Source organism: Sceloporus undulatus, chromosome 6 (genome assembly GCF_019175285.1).
Source record: "Sceloporus undulatus isolate JIND9_A2432 ecotype Alabama chromosome 6, SceUnd_v1.1, whole genome shotgun sequence".
Lineage (NCBI taxonomy): Eukaryota > Metazoa > Chordata > Lepidosauria > Squamata > Phrynosomatidae > Sceloporus > Sceloporus undulatus.
Window position 1 is genome coordinate 8,801,435 of NC_056527.1, and position 12,806 is coordinate 8,814,240.

Sequence of the window (12,806 nt, forward strand, 5' to 3'; positions counted from 1 at the left end):
TTTTTTCCCCAGTGAGTCACATCTTCTCATGGTGCATCCAAAATATGACAGCCTGAGTTTAGTCATCTTGGCTTGGTTTGGTTTTGTCCATTCTAGTGCTTCAAACCCATACTCAGCCTCTCAAAAATAAAGCATGGTTTTAAAAACTGATCTCTCAAGAACATGCATTTATATTTATTCAATCTCATTTATACCATTCCCACCTGGCATTTTTATTGTTGCTGTGTACCTTTAAGTAATTTTTGACTCATGATGACCCTATCATAAGGTTTTCCTGGCAGAGTTCATTCAGAGTGGGTTTGCCCTTGCTTTCCTCTGAGGCTGAGAGAGTGTAATGTGCCCAAGCTCACCCAGCGGGTTTCTATGGTTGAGCAGGGATTTGAACCCTGGTCTCCCAGTGTCCTAGTCCAACACTCAGACCTATGCACCACACTGGGACTCAGCATTTGTATAGGCATGTAGATCTTTGCTTATTTCACATTCATACATGAAAATGAAAACTCTCAGTTATGGCTCTCATGACTGGGTGAAATGAGATTTTTACATTTGGGGAGGTATCTTCACATTTATGAAACCTTTTGTGCAAGTTGCACCAACTTATTTTTGCATAAGCAACAGTGGGTTTTTTTTTTTTTGGGGGGGGGTACAAAAATGCTATGGCTACCACCTTATTGCAGGGCATTTTTAAGAGCAGAAGTATTTGATAGGTTTTTTTTTATCAACACTCCTGTCCTTCTGTGCTTGTTGTGTGCATGGACTTTGCTTATCAAGAGGGAAAGAGATTAATTTTGTGCCTAAGCTTCTTGTGAAAATTGCAGAGACCAAAATCGGGAAGGGATGAAATCATCCCCCTTTTTACTCTCATGCAGGAGGTGAAAAATCTTGCAAAAGGTTAAAATACACATGTTGTCAAAATATAAAAGAAAATTATTACAAGATGTTTTATAGGTGGTATATGACTCCTGATAAATTGGCTAAAATGTATGATACATGTGACAAATGTTGGAAATGCCAAAAGGAGAAGGGTACCTTTTTTCACAGTTGGTGGTCATGCAGTAAAATTAAAAAAATACTGGAAGGAAATACATAGGACAATTTGTAACATACTTAAAATACAAATGGAATTTAAACCAGAAATTTATCTGTTGAATATATTAGATACCAAATTGGAAAAAAAATATGGGAGAATAATTTTTCTTTTAATCATCGCAGCAAGACTAGCATTAGCTCGAAAATGGAAGGAGGAAATCATACCGAATTTAGACGATTGGAATGAGAAAATTTACGAGTTGGCGGAGATGGACAAATTGACACGATTATTAAAAGACGAAAATATAGAAGATTTTTACAACGATTGGGAGAATGTGTTATTATATCTTCAACAAGGAAGAAACGATTCATTTACTGAAGGGTTTAAAGACTAAAGGTGTTGATTGTGTCTATTAATTATTAAACGTTTAATGTTTAAATAGTTGAAGCCTAATTTAATCACAAAATATTGGTAACAATAGTTATAACCTTAATAATGAATTATAGAAGTAAACTATAGGGTAAATAGCCAAAGAAATTTTGACAAGATCGGGGTTTTCTTTAGAATTAATTGATATTATTAAGAAGTAGCTTACAGATTAATAAATGTTACAATTAGCAAAATAAGGATAACAAAAGAAATAATAGTTTACAATCTCATGCATAGGATAGGAAGTATTGTTTTAGTCTTATAGTTTCGTAGTCTGAGTAGTAAGTTGAATGCTTGTAATTAGTGGTAGGAAAAAAAAATCTTGCAATGGATGGCTATTATTATTATTATTATTATTATTATTGGGTTGCACCAGTGTGCTGAGATGCTTGTTCTCATCAAGAATGAATGTACAAATATTCTGTACATCTTGACCTCTTGAGATGTATACTTGAACCTCCTTAGGCAGACACTTTTTCCAAAAATGCAAGACAGGAAAAGGTAATCTAAAAGACATGCAGCAGGGAGAATGAAATCTCCCTTGAAGCCACATTATCTGGTCTGGAAACCTCACATCAATAATCTCTGATGCATGCAGAAGAAGTGGGAGTGAATGGCTTATCCAGCTTTGGTTACCCACACTGGGAAATGCCATCTGCACATGCACAGAGACACACCCCTTTCTTACAGCTTCACAGCTGAGACTGTGAACTGAAGACCATTTCTGGCACTGAACCCCAGAGAGCTCTGTCTCTCTTCAAGCCTCCAGTGCAGACTCTTACTTCTTTGCTTCATTCCTTGCCCACAGATGGAATAATGGGCTACTGGGCTGCTTAACAAGAATTCTCCCAGCTCAACTCACTGGAATGTATAAGCAGGTGGGACTGGGAGGGTCCTGTGGGATTTTATCGGAAAGCGGATCGACTGTCACAGTTGTCCAGTCCGGGTATGTCTCATCAGCCACCCTGGGCATGGCTGATGTGGTCGCGTGGCTGCTGAAGACTGAATATTTCTGAAGGGCTCTTCCTTTGCTGACGGGAGCATGCCTGCTGTATCAAGTGTCCCTCTGCCTTTTGGAGCCAGACAGCTTTGTCATCCAGCGAATGTGAAGGGTCCACTCTACATCAAAATGCTATAATTCTGCCATGTAGATATACCCTGTAGATACAGTTGCTCTGCATGCCAGTCATATGCCATATCTTGACCCACATCCTGCCTACAAATCCTTGTAATAATATTTATTTATTTATTTATTTATTTATTTATTTATTTATTTATTTATACCCCGCTCTTCAGCCAAAAGGCTGTTTTCCAACTAATCTTTCATGGTTCCTGCCTTCATATATGCAGTCCTGCCAGGCACAGTAGTACAGTGGTGCATTTTGAGGCACACAATGGGCCCTTATCATATCAGTCCCCATAGTCACATGCCCACCATGGAAAATCAAAAAAAATGCAGGAACCTGTCTGGATTCCTCTTCCCTGCCCACTGTGATGCAATTTTTACAGATTGTTCGTAAATCTGGTTTCTCTTAAATGGACATTCAAGACCAAGTCACCCCAAAACACAATGCATTTTAATAACACAGATACCATAGAACAATTTATTCTTGCTGGGCAATTCAAGTTCAAATCTAGGGAGTGTCAGATCAGGAGCACCCCACACGACCTTTTCCTGTGCAGCTGTCATAAAATCAGCTGTTGTTTTGTGGTGCATTTCAGAGCAAAGCCAGGCAGGTGTCTTAAGAATGAACAAGTGTCAGGAGGGAATGTTCACACTCCATTTGTATGCAGCAGATCCTCTGTTACTGAAACCATGTATCTGGAACAACCAAATCTAATGCCACCCCCTGTTGGCCCAGATCAATGGATCGTACCTAAATAGGAGTGTTCACATTCAGTGTAGCTGTGAAATATCTTGGTCTGTTTGTGCATTTCATGTGCTGTTTAAAGAAGCCATTGATATTAAATATCCTATAGCAAAGCCAAACCAGACAGGGTCCAGATGTGGTAAATGCTAGATGGGAGACTACCCTAACATCTGCAAAGGAAAGGTAGTTATCAAATAATATTTATTTGCCATTACCCCAGCTTTCCACTGTCTTCTTTTTGATGTTCCCTAGAGGAAGGCTTTATGTACAAAATATTACAATAAACTGGTCTATCAAATCAAAGCAAGACCAGAATCTCGCTGGAATCATACTCTGGATAATACATCAGTCCTCTTACCTATATAGTTGTACTTTTTTTGGCCACTGTGCAATTGAGTTAATGACCATGTAAGCAGAGTTCCACAACTGTGACCATTTCATATGGACCTAAATCCTATTATTAGCTCCTATCAGAGGAGACTCATTGAATCCATTGGATTTGCCTATCATCACTGAGCAGCAGGTTCAAGAGTTTACTCTAACTAGGAGTAACCAATAGCATTCCAACCATGGGGTTATGCATTCTTCAATGGTATACAATTATTTCTTGGTGCTTTCAACCCACCACTTTTCTTCCCTGGGATCACAGAAACAGCCACATTGTGCTGCCCATTGCACACTGTGACAATCCACTGGTACATTGGCAGACACTCATCCTATTACCTTGTTCAAAAATAACAGTGGCAACAGAAGGCATCTATGGCGATGAATCTGCTCTTGGTGTTTGACTTTCAGGACAACAATAATAAAAATAATAAAAATTATTTATATCCCACTTTTCCAAGCAGATTTGAGGATGCATCAGCACTGTAAATAATGCTGTTTGACATCACTTCAACAGCCTTGAATCAGTGCTATGGAATTCTGGGATTTGTAGTTTGTTGTGGCACCAGAGCTCTTTGACAGGGAAGGCTAAATCTCTTCCCTACTCACTGTGATGCAATTTTTGCAGATTGTTTATAGATCTGGTTTCTCATAAGTGGCCATTCAAGAGCAAGGCAACCCAAAGTACACTGCATTTTAATAATAATGACAATAATATTTATTTATATCCTGCCCTTTCCGGAAGGAATTAAAGCGGGTTACTAACAGAGGTACTTTAGAATAATTTATCCTTGCTCCAGAAATAGAATAATTTATTCTTGCCCCATAATTAGACAAATTCCAGATTTCCATAGGATTGAGCCATGGCAGTTAAAGTGGTGTCAAACTGCATTATTTTGGCAGTGCAGATATAGCCTCAAAGGAGTTATCCATACTGAACCTTATCCCCTATCCATGCACTGGATACCTCTTCTAAAGTTTGGACAGTAAAGTTTGGACAGATCAGATTCATGGCCCCAAGGACATTGAATATGCAGGAAACATTCATGCCACCTCCACAGGGAAACACACGAATAAATTCCCTGCTTGGGGATGAAAAATGTGCCATGAAATGTGAAACGCATCCATTTCTCTGCCAGGTGTTGCAATACATAAAACCCACCTCAGTGCAGAAAGAAAAAGAACATAAGCTGGTACGATCCTGGAGTTGCATTAGCAAAGGAGCAGAGGCCTTGCTGTTACTGGATGGCAGGTACCACAATGCAGGGCAGTTATTTTTGTTCTTAATACCCGTGGGACCTACTTGAGCAAGGCTCCTCAGAGAGGCGGGTGCCAGAGAGAAAAAGGCTGCCCCATCAGCACAACACAGATGCTAGCTCAGTATGGATTTCAGGTAAATGCCTTCAATTTTCCCCTTGCTTTAGGATAATATTTTAATCCCTTTTGTCTGGTTTTATGTTTGACTGGATATAGTTAAGCTACTTATAGGAATATGAGGATAATGTTTATGGTCAGGCTGAGGAGATGGTGTGGACTGAGAAACAGGTATGGGGAGATGGAGCATTTTTTAAATCTCTAATTCAGGCCACAGGCCACTAGAGAGATCTAGCGTCCATTGAACCCCATGATTCTTCTGCTCATGATCTCATCTTGTGGCTATCAGCTGCATGGATAAAGATTTTAAAAGGATTCAAAGTGCATTCCAGTGGGTAGCCATTAGATGAGAAGTTTTTTCCCCCTACCACCAAATTCTCTCATATTGTAAAAATGGTTTCTAATGCAGATGAGAACCTGATACATGAGGAGGGAGAGCAGGGGACAAACTGGACAACTCAAAAAATCCAGTGGCCATCTGGGAATTTTAATTCAAAAAAGTAATTTCCCATGCTTTGGCCTGATGTTTTGAGGAATATAAATCTGCAGCTCCAGAAGATGTCTCTTTGGTCTCCCCTGCATCCACCATCATCCACAGAGAGAGAAAGGTAACCCAGCTCCATCAGGGCATGCCTGAAAGAAGAGCTCTCCCTTGCATCCACCATCATCCAGAGGGAGAGAAAGGCAAGCCAGCTCCATCAGGCCTTGCCTGAAAAGAAGAAGGCCCTCCCTCCATCCACTATCATCCAGAAGGAGAGAAGGACAGGCCAGCTCCATCAGACCTAATCAGAGTAAGAAGAAGGGCCCTCCCTCCAGTCCATCTGCCATGGTTCAGGCCTCAGAGGGAGAGAAGATCTACTGGACTTTCCCCCTTCCCCACTGCCATTCCCTTCTCCTTTTGTGTCTTGTCTATTTAGATTGTAAACCTGAGAGCAGGGAAATGTCTAATTATCAATTTGTAAGTTGCTCTGATAGCCTTTTGGATGAAGAGCAGGATAATAATAATAATAATAATAATAATAATTCAAGTTCAAGTTAACATTTATTGTACTCGCCGAAGGCCATGACAAAATGAGCATATCAAAAAGCATAAAACATTTAACATTTAAAACAAAAGGCAGAGAATACAAAGGACAAAAAATGTCCCAACATTTAATGTGCAGTTAAAAATAGTTAACTGTTAAAAAGGACAAAAGGAAAAAGAGACACCTTTCCTGGATATTATTATATTATTATTATGCAACATGGAAACTAGCCTGTTTTAATACCAATGACAGTTCCTGGAAATTATTGATGTATATGTGCACACATACACAGAAACACACACACACACATTGTAGTTCTCTGTTTTCACGTGATTTCCTCCATATGGTGGTCCTAACATGAACCTATTACCTGACAAGATTTCTTGACAAGATTTATTCAGAGGGGGTTTGTCTTTGCTTTTCTCTGATGCTGAGAGAGTGTGACTTCCCCAAGGACATTTCCTTGGCTGAATGGGGATTTTAATCCTTTACTTCAGAGCCATCCAAGACTCAAACCATCACCATGCAGGCATCTTTTTAGATGATAGAGAGAGAGACAGAGATATAATTTGGACAACTTGGTATTTATACCTATTATGTTTCAGCAAAGAGGGATGGTCTTCATTGTAGTTTCATTGCTGCCCCATTCAGCCATGAATCATCCCTCTACCAGAGCCTCTCTATCATGATTAAGCATGATAGAAAAAGCGATGATGAGTTTGAAAGCTCTGTCATATTCAGGGCAGATCTATTCTGTGATCCAGGCTAAGTTTGTAGGGCTGTGTTGTATATTGATAATCTACCCCAGTAAAGACAATGGGCTTGTGGCCAAGGACAGGAAGGAAACTATAGAATGCATAGAGCATGCATTTTCTAAATTTTGTGTGAACCAGAGTTGCCAGGTCAGCAGCAACCCATTCCCTGAGATTTCAGAACAAAACCTTGGGATGTTACAGCAATGTCATAGGCAAGGTTTGAGAAAGGGAGGGAACTGCATCTGGGTGAGATGACTGTGGCAATGGCCCTGGGTCAAACCCTACTCATCAGGTAACAGGGCAATACAGAGCCAGAGGAGAGGTGTTTTTGGCAGCCATGCAGGTGGCCAAAGGCATCCAGAAACTGAAGGGGATGTTATCATTCCCTGCATCCTGCATGACCTTTCTCGTATGAAATTTGGGCAGTTTTTAAGGCTTTCCGTGGTTACTGTTGGAGTTTGTGGCAATAACATCACTAGGGTTGGCATTACCCAGTGTAGTAACCCATAGTGTCACCCCATGGACCTCCTGGGATTGGGGTGCAGATGGAGAAGAGGGTCTCGCCCTGGGGAACACAGCATCCTGCTACCACCATCCCTCCTCCCGCCTGAGACAGCAAAGACTTTGGAGTTTGGGTTAGGTTAAGTTTAGGGCTAGAGTTAGGGTTAGGGCTAGGGTTGGGTTAGGGTTAGGGTTAGGTCCTCTGAACAAGAACAGCTTTTTATTTAATCTCTATCCTCAGGGAAAAAGGAAGACACAGCAGATAGCCCATCCTGCAAAAAGGAGTCAGACAGATTAGGAGAGGGAAGCTGCAGGGAGGGGAGCGGAGAGAAAGGTCGGCAGCCTCACCCTCTACCTATACCCCCCAAAGGAGAACAGCATACCAAGGAGAGTACCCCTTTCTTTCTAGGAAGGGCTTTGGCATGACTCGCTCCTGCTTAATATTACCCTTCTGATGGTGACACCAAGTGTGGTCCAAACTCCTTGCGCCTTCCTGATGATGCCACTGGTTTGTGGGAAGGTCATTGCCAACCCATGCAAAGTTTTTTCCAGGTCATTCTGCAACCTTGGCCCTCTACCACCTGCCTAGTTCCAAATGGCATGAAGGTCCCAAGTGCATGCACTCACTCTCTACCCAGTTCCCTTCCCTTGTTTCTGGCTATTGGATGCATTATATTGTACAAACGCAACACACACCTATAAGCACCTTCAAGCTGAGTCAGCCATTCCTGTCACAAGCTGGAAGTGGGTGAAGGGGAATGCCTAGGCTTTAAAGCTACAACGTACAAAATTCTCTCCTCCTCCTCCAGCGTTGTTTGCCCTGAGATTTGTCTCCCCAACTGGAAACCTGTCAAGAGAAGCATAGCAATTCCCTGAAACTTCAGCTACTGCCCTGACTTAGTAACCCTAAATCCAAATTCTTTCTTAGAATGTGAAGTCGAAGGTTTTCATGGCCAGCATCCATAGTTTTTTGTGGGTTTTTTGGGCTATGTAGGCATGTTCTAGAAGAGTTTCTTCCTGTCATTTTGCCAGCATCTGTGGCTGGCATCTTCAGAGAATGTTTGCCCAAGTCCTTTCCAGGCAAACATTCTCTGAAGATGCCAGCCACAGATGCTGGCAAAACTTCAGGAAGAAACTCTTCTAGAACATGCCCACATAGCCCGAAAAACCCACAAAAACTCTTTCTTAGAAGTTTCTTAGGCTTCTGGACTAAGCAGCCTTCTCCGGCTTGTCCTTGCTGAATGTTTCTTCAGCCCTATTCACATTCAGTAGTCATTATTTATTTATTTTAAATGGTATTAAAGTGACTTCCTGACTCCCTGTCCCTTCCAGACAGAAAATCTTACAAAATAAAATAATGATCCAGTAAATAAAATTGCAATGGATTAAAAACAAGAATAAAACATAGTTTAAAACAAGCCTGAGCAATATGGAAATCCATCAAAGCCTCAGTGAAACAGTACAGTTGCACTGGCTGCATAAAACTGGGTAGAAATGGAATCAGCCTGACCTACCTTGGGTGGTTTGAGGGCAGACTGCTTGGATTGAAGAGAGAGCTGCACTCATCCAGGCATTGCACCTAATTTAGAAAAATGAGGCTTCAGTCTACAGGAGTAGAGAAAGCCACTTCTCCAACATGGGATACGAAAAATGAGGACACTCCTATTCTGCCTCTTCAAGAGGCAATCCCAGAAAGCTAGAAGGGTTAGAAAGAAATGTTTTCAGGTTTGGGCAGGAAGTAGAAATTATAGCATCATAGATGAAAGAGATGCCAAGATCCATCTAGTTTGCCCCCTACCACTGCTAGAATACATAGCTACAACATCTGATGTGTAGCCATCCAACTTCTGTTTGAAGCCTTCTGAAAAGAAGAATCCACCATCTTCTTTGTCTGTTCCACTGTGGAACATCTCTTAACATCTGGAAGTTCTTCCTAACATTTACTCAGAATATCCTTTCTTGATTTGAATCCTCCACTGCTCTGCTTGGTTCCTGCAAATCCATGCCCGCGACCTCCCTGGTTGAATCTATCCATCTGGCGTGTGATCTTCCTCTCTTTCTACTGCCCTGTACCTTCCCTAGCATTGTTGCCTCAATTTGATCATTTTAGCTTCCAGGGGGAGTTCAGGCTTGATCAAGGACCCACTTGTTTGTCCTTTTGGCTATCTATGATATCCTCGGCATTCCTTTCCAGCACCACATCTCAGATGAGTTGATACCCTTCCTATCTGCTTTCTTCACTATCCAACTCTCACATCTGTACATGGTGATAGAAATACAATGGCTTAGACAATTCTAGCTTTAGTGCTCAGTTGTGTATCTTTACACTTTAGGATCTTGTCTAGTTCTTTCATAGCTGCCCTTCTCATTCCTATTGTTCTTCTGACTTCCTGACTGCAGGATCCATTCTGATCAACATTTGATCCATTCTATGGGAATTCTTTTACTATTTCAATTTTCTCATCCTCTAGGTAGAATTTATGTATTTCTTCCATGGTCATTATTTTTTGTTTTCTTTATGTTCAGCATTAAGCCTACCTTTGCACTTTCATCTTTGACCCTCTTTAGTTATTGTTCCAACTCTGTGATGTGCACAACTATTGTGCAATGAAAGTACACAGTAGTATGGTATGAGTTTCACAGTTGGTGTAACATAGTATATCAGTGGCACAGTACAGTGCTTTGTAGGCTATGGTCCTAAAAAATAACCTGGACCCAAGCTGTGTAGGGCTATAAGACTGGCCATTTCTTATGAGCCCTCCAAATGAAATATTGTATATTCATGGAGTAACGCTTTGGGACAAAGGTCGCTGGGCCCTGGACCTCTTGTCCCCAGCTGAGGGATCACTTTTAGCCTGAGGTGTCATTTGAGAATCCCTGCCAAGTGGGATGCAAACATTTCTTGGATGCCTCTCGCCTTTGCAGGCAAGGACAGCTGCAGTCATGCGAGAAGGCCCCAGCACCTTATTTACAGATCGATGGCAGTCATGTTGCAAGGGATGGCATGCGAGCATGTGTCTGTGTATGCTCACACAATGAGTTATGCTGAGTCAGACGCAGCCTTCTGATTCCTAGCCTGAGGTTTCAAAGAAGACCTGCCAAGGAGGATGTTTGCAGAATGAGCTGGTCACTGCACCTCTCTCTCTCTCTCTTTGGGATGCTGGCCAACCTCTGTTTTATTGGTCCAACCAGGAAAACAGAGTTCCTTGGCAAGCAGCCCATCTCAAAACTCCTGATTCTGCCAAGCTCTGGCAGTTTCTCTTTCGGCTCCACCTCTGACCTGATTCTACCCTCCCTTCACCCCAAAACTTTCCAGTTGTACATGAGGTTACATTACCTCAGGGCACTGTGCTTTCTAAGTCAGACAAGGACAACTGAGTTCAGCTTCCGCACATGCTTTGCGTAAGATGGGTATCCATGTTGAGTCATCACTATAAAGAAGGAATTAGGAATCAGACATATAGTCAGTGGTCATAGGCATGGAGTATAAGCCAAGGAGACAGGAAGCCAAGCAGGGTACAGGCAGTGAGTCAGAAAATGTTTGGTTAGTATAAGGCAAGGCAAGGCAAGTCAAAATGTGGTCCTTGGGACCTCTAAGTGTAGCCCTGAAGCCCCCCAAAGTAACCAGGCATCAGCTCAAAAATATTAAAAATGTAGGCCCGCCAGTTGGGCACAGGAGGGAAATGTTGGGCCCCTCCACAGTTGCCCATCCCTGGCATGCAGCAAAGTCAGCCCTATGACAAACATGCAATTGAATGGCCAACTTGAATGGGTATAGCCTTTCCAGTCCTGATAAAATCTTCATGGTTCAGAAGATGTTCCAAGCTAGAGATAAAAATAGGCCTCATATCTTCATGCAAACTTGAGCAAAGAGCCTACATTGTGCTTGTCTCATGTAAATCTACAGTCATCTGGGTACAGAATACTAACACTGTGCAACCAACTGCACATCTGCCAATGAATCTACCTATTGTTACACTCTGCAATGGCATACAATGAAGGCCCTGACAAACAGTGATGCTCCATCCAAGAATGCTCAGCTGCATGTGAAATGATTATATATACAGAACTGCACTCATGCAACCATGAACTGAATGCATCTGTTGCACTGAAAAAGTGTATGACATCAAGACGTTTCCAACTTTGTTTTTTAAAAAGTCTAAAAATTCAGAATGAACCAAATTTTGGGCTGGACAGATTCTCAGTGCTTGGCACACACAGAATTTAAAGAATGGAAAAATGTGAAACAAATAAACAAGCCAGAAAGAACCAAAATTGAATTTTTGTGTTGTTTTAGGGAAGGGATGTTGCAGTAAACAATTAATCAATGGGCAACATCAGTGTATCACTCTAAAAGACAAACTGTGGGCAAAAGGCAGATTGTGCTTTACCGGACAGGCACCAGCAAACAGGATCTATCTCAGGAAAAATGTACCAAGCTAGAGCATAGGGTAATTTATTTGCAAATACTGGAAGACCACTGCAAAAGAATACTGGTCTCCAGAACCTTTCTTTGTTCTCTGCTGTTGCGGGGATGCCGTTTTCAACAGAGCAGGAGCTGGAATGAAAACAAAATGGCCAAGAGGTCTGAGTGAGCAGATCCCTTGTCCAGAGAGCAGAGAGTGATTTCCTACTTAAAAAGTGATTAATTCAAATGCTCTTCAATTTGCAAGGCAGGGATCAGTCAATAATTATCCCATTTAATCCCAGCATAAATCCTTTAAATTTTTTTAATTAAAAGCTATCAAGCACCATGAGTTGCAGCATGCGCCACCTTCTGTTAACCCCTCGGGACCCGATTCTGAAACAGCCTTGAATGCTATAGAGGAGTCTTTTTCTGCACCTATTTCCTTTCCTCCTGGAACTGGATTTGCACAATAGAAAGGGAGGGAAAGGCCTACATTCCAGCAAGGGACATTTTTCTTGTTAGAAATGCCAACCTAAGGCAAAGTGACACCTCTATTAGGCACTTAATTAGATGAAACCCATGGCTGAGATCTTTGTAGCAAGCTGATCTCCATTAAATGGTCACTTCAGGTATGAATTAAACCAACCATACCACAGTAAAGCTTGTTTTAATTAACAGAGCTGTCACTGAGACATGAAATGCACAGGAGACTTCAAATCGACAGGCTTGGATTAAAATAAAACCTCGATCCATGTTTTTCAGCCTTCCAATACCTGTAGCACATTGTTTATTTGAATTAAAGTTAAAGCCATATTGCTCTGTTGCATAGGGCTGGCTTCAGATAACAGGCAAGATGGCACCTTCCGCCAATCCCTGTTCCAAAGGAAGCTGGACTGACATTTAAAGATAGGGCTCTCTATCACACTTTGATCTTCTAGATCTCAGGGCCTGGATCCTTTTTTCTGGTCCTTGGGAGGAGTCTCAGGGTGAGAGCACTGCCTTGAAAAAAGTGAGTGTGTGTATCCTTCC